Source organism: Drosophila yakuba, chromosome 3R (genome assembly GCF_016746365.2).
Source record: "Drosophila yakuba strain Tai18E2 chromosome 3R, Prin_Dyak_Tai18E2_2.1, whole genome shotgun sequence".
In the NCBI taxonomy this organism is placed as follows: Eukaryota; Metazoa; Arthropoda; class Insecta; order Diptera; family Drosophilidae; genus Drosophila; species Drosophila yakuba.
Window position 1 is genome coordinate 9,523,519 of NC_052530.2, and position 14,329 is coordinate 9,537,847.

Consider the following 14,329-nt stretch of genomic DNA (forward strand, 5'->3'; position numbering starts at 1 on the left):
GTAGTGTTTTTAGATGGATGACGTACACGTGCCCGGATAGCTCAGTCGGTAGAGCATTGGACTTTTAATCCAAGGGTCCAGGGTTCAAGTCCCTGTTCGGGCGGCAATCTTTTTTTAGTTTTTTGAAAGTTGCCGATTCGAAAGGCCCCGTTTGTTGCCTTTTATGGATTATAAATTTGTAGTTTCACAATTAAATTTTATTTAAAATTATATAAATACTCAATTTCATTGTTTTGAAAAAAAAAACACGTGTCAACGTGCCCAAAAAGGACCCTAAAGGCAAGCAAGAAAGGAAAATAATTTTTTTTGCCGCTCCAAAAAAGATTGTGGTCCAACCATATTGGTTGGGCTGATAACGGCAGTCCACTCCGGTACGCTATCCCACTACTGCCTACCACGGGAACTCTTGGCTGCTGGTTTTCACCCCTGGCCCGGTTCATCCCTCCTTAGCCAACCTGAATGCCACGGACTCCTCCATGGCACCCATATTGATGGCAAGCTTAGTGCGGACGTTCCGTCAACATGAGCTGGTCCGCTACGCAGTAAATCCCAGCCTCAGGCCATCCCACAATCGGACCTCACAGAAGCGTGATTACAGAAGCTGCCAACCTTCCAGTCGAAAAACGTCCGTCTAAAACTCTGTCACTAGCCTCCGGTTTCCATTCGATTTCGATGAACTGCTTTATCGGTGCACCACTTAATCGACGCGAAGCAGGCGATGAGATCGCGTTGCCAACTGCTACTGATAAAAGCAGTTGCCCCCAAGGCAAATACCTACTGGGCAAAATTGTTCTTTCTCTTTTCGGAACTGGCTGGTATTAAATTAAAAATTACTTTCTCATTCACGATTTTAAAAAATATATAAATACTTATAAAAAGTAGATCGCCCGAACAGGGACTTGAACCCTGGACCCTTGGATTAAAAGTCCAATGCTCTACCGACTGAGCTATCCGGGCATTGTACAAGGCGCCGGCAAACGTCCCTGGTATCTATAGGAAAGTACAAGCAAACAATTTAAATGGGGTCCTTCTCCGAATGTATTAAAGCTCATTACAAAAAGAGCTAGCTGAGTACCCGCCTCTTAAAAAAGCGTATGCAGAGTTTCGCCTACAATCATTTTCGTTTTAGCTGACTCCAACAAAAACTCAGTAACCTTAAGAGGAACTATCCAATTTCACAAGTCTATATATGTGGCCTGCCGTTTTGTCATGAATAACCAAATAAAAGAGAACGATATAGACGATTTCATCGAATATCAGATACCCGATACTCACTAGTGGCAATCCGAGAGAAATTCGAAAACTTTTTGTGGCAATTCGATGCAAATCGATAGAAAAACAAGAACGCTATGGTCGAGTTCCCCGACTATCTGATACCTGTTACTCAGCTATTGGAAGTGCGAAGGAGAGATTTCAACACTGACAGTTCTTGGCGGTTTCTGGGTCTAGAACGGGCCTGGCAGCTTGGGTCAACATGTAGTTTTCGTGAGATCTCGACGTTCAAACGGACAGACAGAAGTTTATACAAGATAAAAATGTAACTTTTCCGACCCTACATATACTTTGATCACGATCAATATTAGATCTGATCTGGGCATTGTACATATGTACATCTGCTTGTAAGAAAGTCCAGATCAAAAGAACAACAAAATATAGAAATTGGATTATGCTTCATAAAAATGCTACGCAGACACGTTAAAAATTGTTTTAAATTTTCATATTATAGATTTCAAAAAACAACTTGCCACAAATTTGATTTTTTTATACCCGTTACCCGAAGAGATTCGTTTAAAATTATGTAACACGCAGAAGAAAGCGTTTCCGACCATATAAGGTATATATATTTTTGATCAGGATCAATATCCGAACGTCAAGATCTCAGAAACTAGAGAAGTACATGTTGACCTATATTGCCACGCCCACTCTACCGCCACCAAACCGCACAAAACAGCCACGCCCACAGCTTTGAAAATGACTTTTATATTTTTTCATTTTTTAAAATAAAATTTCTATCGATCTGCGGAAAAACGTTTTGCCACGCCCGCTCTAACGCCCACAAACCGTCCAAAACTGCCACTCCTACCCTTTTGAAAAAGGTTTTGATATTTTTTTATTTATCATGTTAATTTCATTTTTTATTAGTATTCATTTTTTATTAGTATTGTAAATTTCTATCGATTTACCAAAAAACTTTTTGCCACGCCCACCCTGACTCCCACTTCGCACCTTCAATAGCTGAATAACGGTTATCAGTTAGTCGGGGAACTCGACCATAGTTTTCGAACTACCCTCGATAAAATCGTCTATAACGTTCTCTTTTATTTGGTTATTCATGGCAAAACAGCAGGCCACATATACAATTGACTTGTGAAATTGGAGAGTTACTCTTAAGGTTACTGAGTTGTTGTTGGAGTCAGTTGGAACGAAAATGATTGTGTGCGAAACTTTGCATATACTGGGTCTTATTTGTAATGAACCTTAATACTTTCGGACAAGGACCCTATTTAAATTGTTTGCTTGTACTTTTCTATAGATACCAGGGAAGTTTGCCGGCGCCTTGTGCAATGCCCGGATAGCTCAGTCGGTAGAGCATTGGACTTTTAATCCAAGGGTCCAGGGTTCAAGTCCCTGTTCGGGCGATCTACTTTTTATAAATATTTATATATTTTTTTAAATCGTGAATGAGAAAGTAATTTTTAATTTAATACCAGCCAGTTCCGAAAAGAGAAAGAACAATTTTGCCCAGTAGGTATTTGCCTTGGGGGCAACTGCTTTTATCAGTAGCAGTTGGCAACGCGATCTCATCGCCTGCTTCGCGTCGATTAAGTGGTGCACCGATAAAGCAGTTCATCGAAATCGAATGGAAACCGGAGGCTAGTGACAGAGTTTTAGACGGACGTTTTTCGACTGGAAGGTTGGCAGCTTCTGTAATCACGCTTCTGTGAGGTCCGATTGTGGGATGGCCTGAGGCTGGGATTTACTGCGTAGCGGACCAGCTCATGTTGACGGAACGTCCGCACTAAGCTTGCCATCAATATGGGTGCCATGGAGGAGTCCGTGGCATTCAGGTTGGCTAAGGAGGGATGAACCGGGCCAGGGGTGAAAACCAGCAGCCAAGAGTTCCCGTGGTAGGCAGTAGTGGGATAGCGTACCGGAGTGGACTGCCGTTATCAGCCCAACCAATATGGTTGGACCACAATCTTTTTTGGAGCGGCAAAAAAAATTATTTTCCTTTCTTGCTTGCCTTTAGGGTCCTTTTTGGGCACGTTGACACGTGTTTTTTTTTTCAAAACAATGAAATTGAGTATTTATATAATTTTAAATAAAATTTAATTGTGAAACTACAAATTTATAATCCATAAAAGGCAACAAACAGGGCCTTTCGAATCGGCAACTTTCAAAAAACTAAAAAAAGATTGCCGCCCGAACAGGGACTTGAACCCTGGACCCTTGGATTAAAAGTCCAATGCTCTACCGACTGAGCTATCCGGGCATTCGAACATTGATCGTCAGAATATGTTTATAACAGAAACGTAATGTATTGTCCCTGCAATCATACTTCACCTCAGTATAAAAATAAATATTTATAATACATTTTTATATTTTTAACACATTTAATTGTATTGTCCGGTTTTACTTAATTGTATATGCATGTATTGACATGTATTACATTTTTTGTTTTGTAAATTTAATTCAAAAATTATTATGCATGCTTTTAAATGAATCTTGGAGGTATGTGGACTTTTGTATATCCCTCCTCAAATGACAATGCCTATATAAATTAACGTCAAAGAAAATTTGTTGTGAAGTTTCTTAGCTATGAGCGCAAACAGTATATTAATATAGAACATGTTTTTGTCGGTACTTATAATGAAAATACAATACATACTTGCATGAGATATTCGCCCTGAGACTTTACACCCTTCGCATACATACTAACAAAGAAACTGCATATTAATACCAAAAGGTGTTAGGAAAATATAATATCAACTTTGGTTAAGTACAATAAGATTTACAAATATAGAAAATAATTCTTATAGGTTTAATATATCACAAAAAGTTTAAACATACGTAAAATGAAAACAATGTGGTGAAAGCTTTGTGGGCTGCTTTAAGCTGGCTTGTACTGCTTTGCACTTATTCATGTGCTTTTTAAACTTTTGGTATAAATGAAACATTTTCAAACAATTTAGGATACTTTCGGGTAGCTCAGTTGGTAGAGCTTTAGACTATTAAACAATAAGTACTTGGTTCAAGTCTCTGCTCAGGCGGTTCATTTTTTTATAAATATTTCTTGCAACGGTAAGAAATTAGATTTAAATTAAACTCTTATATCTTCTTGTCAACAGTTTCCGTAAAAGTTATGTCCCAGCAAGTCATGCATTGCATAAAATGAAACACGTAACTCGTAGAGAAATCGTACAGTAGTCATAGCAACATCTAATTGAACCTCCAGGAAATTAGCACCTTTTATTTGTGTTTCCATTTACTGTCGACATCGTGGATATACCCAAATTGTGCGACGAACAACGTTGCGCTGCATTCTGTATCTACAGACACGGCCATATCTTTTACTCCAGGGATATGTGTCAGAGAGTTTTCTATAAAGATTGTGAGAGTGCGATGTTTGCTAAACTCCGGAGGCTAAACGGACAGCCAGGGTTTTTATTATTGGATCTCTTTAAGGTACAGAGAAAAAGCTCGTTTACTTTCCCGATGTTTTTATATGTAACTTATATGCATACATATATGGTATATGACACAATTTGCAGTTATAACATATTTAGATAGACTAATTATGAAATAAGATGTTTTACGTTTGTCACCCTATAAAGCAAGGCGCACTTGTGTAGCAAGAATATATTTATTTTTCTCCGTGCGATTGGATACGCTCGAGAATTTTTAACACACTTTCCTGCCACGTCGAAGACAACAAAGATGGGTACATATAGTATTTACCGATACCAAATCGTGGCGGCTCCGGTCGATTTAGCAACGGACTTGGATGCTGGTTGTTTGTTGCCGCCTGCCAAGTGAACTAGAAAACGAATGCGTTTAATTAGCATTCATTACGACGAATCATCAAATTGCCCCACCGCTCACGATGCAACAATAAAAGCAGGGACGAAAGGCCCGAGAGGAGAAAACGTTTGGTGTACATGCTAATCTACAAAATAAACGCAAATATTTAGATGATAAACCAAAGTCAAGAGACGTTTTGAAAACTGTTCCATGACGTTGGGAGATGTGCCAGGGAGAAATTCCATCAAGGCTGCGACCATTAGCAACCATTTACCATTTACCTGTTGTTAGGCCGGAATTGCGGCCCGTTTCAGGTAGCCATCGCCTAAAAAGAAAATCTAAAGGGAAATATGGGTCATAAATTAAAAATGGCAAACAAGAATGGGACAATGGGTTTTTCTAGCTAAAACCGAAGAACAGCATCGTTCCTCTTTTTATATTTTTTCTCGGTCGTTTATGACAGATTTCAAAAACACAAATGGCGAAAGTAAAAAATTCATCCGTATTTTTTGGATTGCATCTGCCAAATGCTGATACGAAGACTTTTCAGAGCATCAAATGCGTTATGAGCAGCTTGAAATGAGATGAAAAAGTAAATGTAAAGCTAAAAATAACATAGTTTTCATGGTAAAGGAATTGAGTTAATCCTGGTATAATAAAAACGCTATCATCAATAACTTGTAAATAAGAGAGCAAATCATAAAATTATTCGCAAGCAACAAGTTAATAATAGAAAGAATATGTCGTATATACTTTTATGCAAATTCTAGATATCTGACTTAAAATGATTTTGTATTTTCATTATTCATTAACCTGACTCTTTATAAGCCAAAGAAAACCAAGCAGAAATCCAAGGCCTCCTCACTTTTAAAAGAAGCTAATTGAAATGTAGCTTATATTGGCTTTCATAACGAAGTTGGCAAATGACTGTAGTCCCCTTCGATGGCTAACTGTAATTATCAGTGCAGCGAATTTGAATTTAACGAGCGCATGAACACCCGACTCCGCCCACAACTCTAATCTTATTCACGGTGAATGGGGTCTTGCAGGACCTCTCCAGGACCTTAAGCGAGGATTTTTCTCCGCGAAAGCGACGGTGTGATTAATGAGGCTTTAAATATCCCACTTTGATTTCATTCTAAAAACACGCGGAGCGTTCTGCTCGCCGCTTCTCCAACGAAGAACTTTCATTGACTCTCAGCTCGTTGGAGAGTTCGAAAGGGAGCAGGGGAGTTCTGCAGGGATACAGATATGTGTATGTACATATGTAAGGAGAGCTACGCTGGCCCCGTAAATCGACGAGTAAACTGAGGACCTCCTCCGCACACACACGAACATCTTTTGGGCAACTGAGAACGAGAACTCTGGAAATAGAGTCCACAATTGTCTACAAACGAACTCTCCGAAGTACAAGCCCACAGATTTGTGCCCTGGAAAACTTAGAACAGGCGATGCGACACTTACCGAAACAGAAAAAGAAACTAGAAACTGGTGTACGTTAAATATGGCTGCTGTGATGGGATTGAAAAATTATTATATTTACAGCATTTTTCAACAAACATTATGATAGTAAAGCACGGCTTTAGCTAGGACAGAAAGTTTATCATAACCTCCTAGAATGATATTTAGTATATGCAATTAATTCAAACAATTATTTATTTTATTTAATAAATTATTAATTATTCTATTTAATTTCACGTAGTGTGGAATGTAATGGAATTTAAACTCATTGAGATCATTTTATAATTAAGGTCTAAACTTAAATATTTAACAGCTCACATTATGCTTGGCATCAGCAATTTAAAAATTGCTATTTAAAAAAATATTTTACTTTTCAAAGTATTGGTAAATATACACATATGATAAAATGAAAAGATAATTTCGAATGAAAATGTATTTATTAAAATTTAGAAACCGACAATAATGTAAGTATGCAATAAGTAAAGATGTTTTTTTTATATTACTAGCCTCAGCTACTAAATGGATGAACTTGAATGGTGTGGTTACAATTACCAAACTTTAATAAATAATAAAGAGATAATATCAACTTTTTTGTAGAAGAAAACAAATTAAATGTCTTTATTGTAAATTTTTCTTCAAGTGTGGTGCACGGCTCTCTTCTACAGCCTGGTTCTCTCCGTGGGCTCTACAACGTTAGCGTTCCTGCCCCGATTCTCTCCCTGGAGTTACGTACTTGGGCCACACACAACCCAGATCCAGACCCAGATCCAGATCCCGACAAAGGGCGGAGAGGTGGAAGCGGGAGAGCGGCAGAGCGGGCATGGGCATGGGCATTATGGCTGTTATCAACGTGGGCAAAAACACCGCTTACCGCTCGTCGTCCGTCGTCCGTCGGACGTCGACTGCGCTGAAATGGTGAGCTGAGCTCACTTCAGTTTCAGTTTGAAATTTGACGCCGAGCGCGGCGGAACGTAAAGCGTTCTGCTCACAGACCAAAAAAGAAAATGCGGCCATCGCCCGCCGCTGCTTCTGCTGGCATCGCAGCAGCAGCAGTGCGGCCATTATCCTGCAGGAGGCTGCGACCTGATCCCTAGGCCATCCGCTTAATATCGCTGCGAAATGAACGAAAAAAGGACGCAAAAAAGGGGCAATCACGTCGAGAAAGACCTCAAAAGTCGGTGCAAAAGTGAAAATACAGACGAAATACCGTCCTTTCAATAAATTACTAACTAATCTAGATTAGAATAACTCGTAGTAAAAGGGATTTAATTCTGAACTACAAAGCACATTCCCATCAGGTACGTCCCAAAACTTAACATTTAAACACAACTATAAATTTTCAAAAAAAAAAATAGCTGAGCGAAAGTCACCGTGTCACTACGCATGTGCACTGTGAAAGGGGCTGAGTGGGCGGCTTGGGGAGGTGGGTGGCTATAGTCAATTGCCATTTCCAAAGCCTGCGCCTGTCCTCGTTCTGACTCGTCGTCGCCTCTGCATTAGTGTGTCTGTGTGCGCCTCGGTCGAGAGTGTGGTGGTGTCGCAAGCGCCGGGAAATGTGCTCCTTTCATCCACTTTTCAGTTGCGGAGAGCAGCCACCGAAAAGCGACCTAACCTCTCACCCCGGCAGTCCCAAAAGTCGGGCGCAAAAGTAAAAAAAAAACACGAAACTGAATTTCAACCTCGTTGTCGCGCTATCAGCAGCAACAACAACCCCTGGCAAGCGGCCCAACCCCCTTTTCCATTCTCCCATTTCCCAACTTACCAACTTCCCGCTTACCAATTTCAATCTCCCCGCTCCTGGTGCAAAACACTTGTCCCGCCATTTAGTGCATGGGTTAAGTAGTATACCGAAATATTACTGGCTGTGCCCAAGAAGCGGCGACAGCTGCTGCAGGCCACCCACCCACCGCGTGCCAGCAGAGGAATCAGACGATGATTATCGGGTCCAGATACGCCGAGTGGCAAAGTGTTAAGCCGCGGAATGGGACCGAGATGCGGATTCGGATGAGGCTGATATAGATGGCGATGGTGATGGTGATCCAATCCCAAGATTGCTGCGGCGGCTGCATTTAATGCGAGTGCGTGCATAGCGTGTTGCAATACATTAACTGCACTGCGAGAAAATGCATTCAAAGTGGCTGTAGCAAAAGTTTCAGCTTACATTCACAACTCATGAAGCCTAGTAAATCGGTGTAAAAGTTTCACTGAAAATGATAAGTAGGCAACGTGCTTTCGGCTCTTTAAACCAAAATATTTATAGCTAACTGAATCACAGCTGCAATGCTAACCGTTTGGGTTGTTTAAAAACTATAAACCCCATGATAAAGCTCAGTGCATTCACTTCTCCCGGGTTATAATGCAGATGACGAAACATTTGTTTTCTATGTGGATGCATACCTCTTCACATAGAGCTGCTGTGCAAATGTTGAGTGGGGCTGCGCGTAAAGTGCGAGGCATTCGATTTCTGGTCAGGATGCGCAGCTACATGGCACTGCTTTCGCTTCGGGGAACCCCCTCAAAGGGCCTTTTTTTTTCGGGGGAGAAAGCGGACAAACCCAAATGGTATTATAGACCGTTTTTCGTTTTACCAATTGTTTCTTTGCTCATTTAGTATGCAAATGGTTTGAACTAAAACCGGCTGCTGACTAATAGGCAAATGAGCAGGTGACGGCTAACCAAACTCGCTAGGTCACAGGCTTTATAGGAAAGGCTAAACAAATAAGTGTTTATGGCTATTTTATGCATTCGCTGACGTTGACTTTTGAAACCATGGACCGCGAACCATCGGTTTTTTGACAAACTCGGTTACTTGTTCGTTTCAAAGTTGAGCTGATATCTTTATGAAGACGATCTGCCAACAAGTTCGTTTGCTTTCTGTTTGGGCTTTGACCTGAATCTGAATCATAAGTTTACCCGGCCTGTTGTATAAGTATTTGGAATGTCCACATGGCCCACAAAATACATGCAATGTTGTCTCAAATTCCTCTGGGCAATTAAGTCTTTTACAATGAGCTAAGCTGGGAAATGTTTGGTGAGAGGGAGTGCCCGAGATTAGATATGAAAATTTTAAAAAGTTTGCATAGGAAATGTGCTCATAAATTTGAAAGAGCTATGGAAAGTGTCAAGCGTTTTCGGATTCAAATTTAAGCGAGAAGTCTCTTGTAAAGTTCTGGGTCATTGGGTCAACAAGTAATTGAGGCCATGTTGCATAAGGTATAAGTGCAAGTAGGCAAACTACTACATAAGGAAGAAAATTTAACACAAAATAAGTAGTGGTATCAAAGTTCCAACTTTATAATTAATTATGTCTAGCCGCGTACTCTGTTGATTGTTTACTAGTTTAATAAGCTCTAATCACTAAACTAGTCAGCCATTTTGGAAACCCCCCAAAACCCCCTGAAAAAAAACCATTCACCCCAAAGTTGACCTTGCCACATGATGCTATTTATTTATGAGCATATTCCCCTATCGAATTTCTGATATTAACATACCCCTAGTATCCCAATCAACCCCCTTTGACCACTTAGAACCAAACGGAACTTCGGGCTGGGAACTTCTTCCACCTAAATTGGGGTAACTGCAGTCTGACATATTTATTGAAATTTCATGCAAATTTCCAAACAAGAGAATCCAGCTGGCCTGAAAACTTGCACTCTATGAACTGCACAGTGAATAAAACTGTTTTATGCTATTGAGTACAAGCAACGATCTCGCGAGAGATGTTTGATTCCTTAAAAAATAATAATAATAATAATAAGAGATTTAAAGCCCACTGTTCAACAGAGCAAATGTATTTCGCCGGCTAGAAGCGCATTTCTGTTGCCCGCGCATTTTCATTAAGCCAGCAAAAGATAATTTCAGACACTAAGAATAAATAAAATGCAGAAAGAGAAGGAAACAACCAGAGAGCGAGAGGGGAGGGCGCGTATTTTTGTAAACAACAAACGGACACCGACAAAATCGGGATAGAATAAAACGGACACGCAGACCGGTATGAGAGCCCCATACGCTGCACATGGAGTAGAGATGCCGATACCTATAGAGATTCGGATACAGATGTACAGATACAAAATGACGCAAACCTGGGCAGGTTCAAAATAAATGCAAAAAAAATCGCGGACCGCGAACCGCGAACCGTTTTCGGAATTTCTTTCTTAGTTCTCTTTTAGCATTTCTACCTGCCTCTCGCTTTTCGCGGCGAATGGCAGGAGGGTAAAGTAGCAGTAATAATATTATTCAGTAAACTGAAACAACCTTGGCCTCCGAAGCTCCGCGCTCGATGCAAACAACTTAACATGGCAGAATGCACAGTGGGCCAACGCTGACTGAATAGTGACGTGCGCAAGCACGTTGAACAGTGACACTTGGCACCGAACTGACCAAGGTAAATGATCTACCTTTCCCATTCCCTTCACCTCACCCCGCCCCAGACGGCGACTTTGATTTATGTGCGAAGTTGTCTTTATGTGCTGAAAGCCACATTGCAAAAATGTAGCCAGTCATTGCCCCTTTGTGCCGCCGTAACTGTTGCTGGAGGGTCGATGGTTTATGGGTCTGGTCGGGGAATAGGTTAGCAGATGGCGAGGGGACACACTGAGAAAGTGACCTAGGTCCTGGGTCGTAAATATGTAGTGATTCTAAATGAAATTTAAGAAAATTAAAAAGGTTTAAAGAGTTTCCTTAAAAAGAAGTACTCACTTATTCAGTGATCGACAAGTAAAAACAAAACCTTGGCTTACTAGGTACTAGTTTCTTTCGGTGCACATTCTCTACTCGCATTTTCTGCACTTTTCGCGGTACTTCCGGAGGGGATTGCTCTGGGACAGCTCCAGTGTTATTTCATCTTACGGCAGAATATATACGCCTGAGGAGCCACAGACTGCCATACAAAGAGTACAAATTGATTGAGTTATTCATGTGGCTTAGAGAACTGAGCTATTAGCCAAAAGTAGTTAATGGACTTCCAAAGCATGCGGTGTGATTAAAATTCGTTACGGTGTATCTATCAGCCAGTAAAAATAGCAAAGGAATTTCCTAAGGCTGCCGAAATTATATCTGACTCGCTCGTACATCATACTTATCAGTACAGATAGGGCGGAGTTATCGAAAGAATACTTTGTAAATTAATTAATCAATATATTTAGGAAACAATGAAAAGGCGATTAAGTGTGTTGAATTAAACATGAGAGGCCTTGCTTCCGTTTACTGTGAGTATGGGCATTTCTAAATGTTGGATATTTTTGTTTTGTTCTAATAATCTATTGATGAATTATAAAACATAACTTTGCTAACTGTCAAGAATCAATCTTTATTAGAGGTTCTTAATAAGTTTTCAAATCATATAGCTCGAGTTTAAATTTAAAGTATTTGGTATAAAACGATACATAATATCATAACATCATACACATTGTCTTGCAACAGCTCACCAGGTAAACACGACTTAGTCAACTAAAAGGGGTGACACATATGTATAAAAATATAACTTTACAACACCCGAGTAAAAGTGTAGTTACTATCATTAGCATCTCGGCATGACTGTACACAAGGGCTGTGAATTGTCGGGTTTGATAACTACACGCTCCCAACCGAAAAATCCTTCGCTCGCTTGGGTGCAAAAAATTAACGACAGATCTATTATTTTCATAATTTATTTAATGTTGCCAAATATTTGCACTGCATTAGCAAGTTTTGAAGGTGTATTTCCTGGCGATTTCGCGTTAATTTTTACTTCTGGCCGCGTGAAGTCAATTAGCATTTCTGATTCGGGGTTGCTGATGGGTTGAAATGATGTAATATATTTTGCTGATTTTGATTTGGCAAGACGGCAATAATTTGGCAAAGGTGCTGAAAAGTGGAGCACTTTGCAGCGAGCATTGGCTGGATGATCACAGAGGCAAATGCGACTTTGTCCCAGCTGCCTTTTGGCTGCCTGGTCCTTCACCCTTATATTACTCTTCACTCGCTTCCAAAGTCCTTGCTACCCCTTGTGGATTGTGTGTACACACTTGGAGAGCTCTCTCTCTCTCTCTCTCTGAGAGGCAGGGAAAAATGAAATCCCGAGCAGCCATGTTGAGGCTGCAAAAAGGACAACAGGGGCTGCAGACAAAGAGGCACCGCAGGCAGACAGAAAGAGAGGGGGCATGGCATTAGAGGGTGTGCAACGTCAAGCGATTCGTCCTTCTTCCTTTGTTTACGCAAGATTTGTTGCCATTACGGCCCTAATCCGGGGATTTCTAGGGTAACCGTAGCCCACCGGCCCCGAAAGGCTTTTGACTTTGCCAGCTTATTCCCGCCGCTTAGTGCTAATGAATCCTGCTAAAAAGTCATTAATTAATTGAAATTTGATTACAGGACACACGAACTACACCGTCGGACCATCTGCCGGAGTCGCTTCCTTCTCCTCCCGCGGACATTACTCAGCAGTCTTAGCAGGGCTTAGTGCTGAATCATCGGGCACGTCGTTACCGATTCACCGATTCACCAATTTTCCGATTTGGAGCAGCAACGAGAGGGCTTAAAGAAGTGGCGCCGAGGACTGGGAACCTCGACTGGCGACAGCGATCCAGGTCGGGAGCTTAGCAAGGCGACTCACTGATTGATTTCAGTGCAAACAGCAGACCCCGGAGCTAGCACCTCGCCCATGGACAGATCTATCATTCCATAAATGGGTGTCGTGTCTATCCCATTTCCAGGCCTCGCACCCTTTTATCGACGTGAAGAAAGTGCCGTAATCCGGCGGCAATCAATTAGATACAAGCGCTCTAAGCACTCCCGAAGACATCGCGCCGTATCTTATCTTATCGCCGCTTCTTCCGATAAGGTCGGGCATTACTTTCCGCACTACGTATTTCGGACTGCCTCCTAATCTCGAAGCACTCGGTGAGGTCTGGGCTTCAGTTGGTTTTCAGAGGCGAGGGCGAAGACAACACGGAGCTGGCTCCTCCGACGCAAGGCTTCCGTGACTTTCCGGACAGGAACCCTGACTCGAACACGGACACGGACACGGAGAGCCCGCGAATGCCTCTATTTAATTGGCAGGCCACGGCGGGCTTTGTAATCACATTTATGGGTCATTCCATAATTTCGAAAGGACTAGAGAAAACTGCTGCTTGCCACCGCCGCATCACGTGTGGCACGATAAATATAATTTACCCGAGGCGCATGTAATTGCGGCGCTGCCTAAATTACCCCGCCTTGAACACACACATTGTATATGTTTATTAACATTTTCACTTTTTTGCAGCCACGATTGCCCAGCGAAGTTCATTTCGCCCCTGCGACGAACTGACGTTCCTCATCACTTTGCTCCACGTCTACCCTGTAGATCCGAATTTGTTTTATACTAGTTTTAAGGACAAATTCGGTTCTAGAGAGGTTTGTGTGGTTCAATATCCATCGGAAAAGTGAAGCTGATGTCAAGCGGAAAAGTGATGTTGCATATAAGTTTAGATCAAGAAAAGTTGTTGTGAACAAATTCGTGCATATGATAAGATTATATTTAGTTGTATAATTAAATTACTAAGCATTCCCAAGAAAGTAGTAAATACAAATCTAGAGAACCCATAAAAAAGTTCACTGATGCTCCCTTATAGGGACCTCAACTTTTAATCATTAACAGAGAAGATCATAAAATTGTTGGATCTAGTTTAGGATGACTCATTTCAATCAAACAACACCAATTACTGTTGCCAACTAACACATTCTCAGTGCTTACCATAAAATCCATGATAATGAATTGCTGTCTTGACACAATTTTCTTTGGCTTACATTTTTAGATAAGAGCACGAGTTTCACTTTTCAATGCCAGTCATTCAATGGCGAACTTATTTCCAAAAACTTATCAGTT

At 41.1% G+C, this 14,329-nt stretch overlaps 1 long non-coding RNA gene and 4 other non-coding genes across 5 annotated transcripts; 3 read left to right on the plus strand and 2 right to left on the minus strand.

Moving 5' to 3' along the window:
• Window positions 1-30: 30 nt before the first annotated feature.
• On the plus strand, window positions 31-103 carry Trnak-uuu. Its single transcript has one exon. It is a non-coding gene; the product is annotated as a tRNA-Lys (tRNA).
• A 781-nt stretch (window positions 104-884) lies between these two features.
• On the minus strand, window positions 885-957 carry Trnak-uuu. The gene has a single exon. It is a non-coding gene; the product is annotated as a tRNA-Lys (tRNA).
• A 1,609-nt stretch (window positions 958-2,566) lies between these two features.
• On the plus strand, window positions 2,567-2,639 carry Trnak-uuu. Its single transcript has one exon. It is a non-coding gene; the product is annotated as a tRNA-Lys (tRNA).
• A 781-nt stretch (window positions 2,640-3,420) lies between these two features.
• On the minus strand, window positions 3,421-3,493 carry Trnak-uuu. Its single transcript has one exon. It is a non-coding gene; the product is annotated as a tRNA-Lys (tRNA).
• Window positions 3,494-7,694: 4,201 nt separating this feature from the next.
• LOC120321709 lies at window positions 7,695-14,053 on the plus strand. The gene is made up of 2 exons (XR_005561409.1): window positions 7,695-7,781; window positions 12,835-14,053. It is a non-coding gene; the product is annotated as an uncharacterized LOC120321709 (long non-coding RNA).
• The last annotated feature ends 276 nt before the right edge of the window (window positions 14,054-14,329 follow it).